The sequence below is a fragment of the Schistocerca serialis genome, unplaced genomic scaffold (genome assembly GCF_023864345.2).
Source record: "Schistocerca serialis cubense isolate TAMUIC-IGC-003099 unplaced genomic scaffold, iqSchSeri2.2 HiC_scaffold_916, whole genome shotgun sequence".
Taxonomy (NCBI): domain Eukaryota; kingdom Metazoa; phylum Arthropoda; class Insecta; order Orthoptera; family Acrididae; genus Schistocerca; species Schistocerca serialis.
In genome coordinates this window covers 20,001-22,500 of record NW_026048536.1, presented here as the reverse complement: position 1 = coordinate 22,500, position 2,500 = coordinate 20,001, and positions in this window count along the sequence as shown.

Here is a 2,500-nt window from a genome sequence, read left to right as displayed (position 1 = left end):
GCGCCTGCCACTGGCCGCCCCCACCAGCCGGCTGTAGCGCGTGCGCCCACGCACCGCGCTGCCAGCACGCCGGGCGGCCCCCCCTCACCGGCCGGGGACGGTCCCACCCAGCCACCGCCGCGTATCGCCTCACACCCAGATCCCCTTTCGCGTTCGTGGGCATGGTGGGTCCCCTTTCACGTTCGTGGGCATGGTGGGTATCCCTGAAACAACCGGTTAATAGCTCGACCGATCGTCGCCAACACTGATTCACCTCTAGCGAGAACAACCGCACCACAACGGGTTACCTGTTGTTCATTTGCGTAACGTCACCAGCAAACGTAGACGTCCATCGCCATTTGCAACGAGTATTGCATGCCTGTGTCAGGTGTCACAACACACTACGTCTGCCCACATAGACGCAACAACATGTGCACGCCTCGAGAACACGTGGAAGGTAGCCCCCGTACGTATGCGGTGTCCATTGCGCGAACGACTGTCAGCCGGCCTCTGCAGGATGTCGCAGATGTGGAACGCGGTGCAACATGCTATCACGGTGTGTGAGAAGAGACGACTACGTCCGAATACACGCTCCACTACATCAACAGACTGCTCATGCTGATCGCCATCCAGGGCGTCCGTTCCTCCCACACGTCTGAATGGCGTACCACACTGCAATCCAGCTCTTATAGGGAGACGACACGTAGCTGCGTGCACAATATTTGGACTGTATGGTCTGCCGTTGCTAGGCGCAGTCGTCGTACGGTCACACATGTGCCACGATGTATCATTCAGTACATACGGACCAATGTGCAGTACAGTTTGTGGGTTTTGCGTACATCGGCGGACAGGTGACAGGCCGTACCACAACGTAGGCTGAGTACGTCGGCATGCGAAGGGCATTGAACATGCAAACTTCTCAACGACCAGCTTGCGAAGGCAGGGGGGAAGGGGGGGGGGCATGTACGTCCTGCTGCTATCCACATTACAGTGTATAGCAGGAGCATGTGGAAAGTCAGCAACACCTGCAAGGTGTTTAACATGACGCGATACACAGGGGACCGGGCAGTGCGAATAGCGAACTATATTGCGAGGGTTGCGGTTAGGCAACACTACACTAATTTAACGAGTTGCATAACAATTACAGAGCAGGTTCAGCGACAACGTGCGTCAGGTTAAGGCGCAATATAGGTTAGGTTGAGGCACAATATAGGTTAGGTTAAGGCACAACATGGGTTACGTTAAGGCACAAATTGGGTTACGTTAAGGCACAACATGGGTTACGTTAAGGCACAACATGGGTTACGTTAAGGCACAAATTAGGTTACGTTAAGGCACAAATTAGGTTACGTTAAGGCACAAATTAGGTTACGTTAAGGCACAAATTAGGTTACGTTAAGGCACAAATTAGGTTACGTTAAGGCACAAATTAGGTTACGTTAAGGCACAAATTAGGTTACGTTAAGGCACAAATTAGGTTACGTTAAGGCACAAATTAGGTTACGTTAAGGCACAAATTAGGTTACGTTAAGGCACAAATTAGGTTACGTTAAGGCACAAATTAGGTTACGTTAAGGCACAAATTAGGTTACGTTAAGGCACAAATTAGGTTACGTTAAGGCACAAATTAGGTTACGTTAAGGCACAAATTAGGTTACGTTAAGGCACAAATTAGGTTACGTTAAGGCACAAATTAGGTTACGTTAAGGTACAATATGGGTTAGGTTAAGGTACAATATGGGTTAGGTTAAGGTACAATATGGGTTAGGTTAAGGTACAATATGGGTTAGGTTAAGGTACAATATGGGTTAGGTTAAGGCACAACGTAGGTTAGGTTAAGGCACAACGTAGGTTAGGTTAAGGCACAACATAGGTTAGGTTAAGGCACAACATAGGTTAGGTTAAGGCACAACATAGGTTAGGTTAAGGCACAACATAGGTTAGGTTAAGGCACAACATAGGTTAGGTTAAGGCACAACATAGGTTAGGTTAAGGCACAACATAGGTTAGGTTAAGGCACAACATAGGTTAGGTTAAGGCACAACGTAGGTTAGGTTAAGGCACAACGTAGGTTAGGTTAAGGCACAACGTAGGTTAGGTTAAGGCACAACGTAGGTTAGGTTAAGGCACAACGTAGGTTAGGTTAAGGCACAACGTAGGTTAGGTTAAGGCACAACGTAGGTTAGGTTAAGGCACAACGTAGGTTAGGTTAAGGCACAACGTAGGTTAGGTTAAGGCACAACGTAGGTTAGGTTAAGGCACAACGTAGGTTAGGTTAAGGCACAACGTAGGTTAGGTTAAGGCACAACGTAGGTTAGGTTAAGGCACAACGTAGGTTAGGTTAAGGCACAACGTAGGTTAGGTTAAGGCACAACGTAGGTTAGGTTAAGGCACAACGTAGGTTAGGTTAAGGCACAACGTAGGTTAGGTTAAGGCACAACGTAGGTTAGGTTAAGGCACAACGTAGGTTAGGTTAAGGCACAACGTAGGTTAGGTTAAGGCACAACGTAGGTTAGGTTAA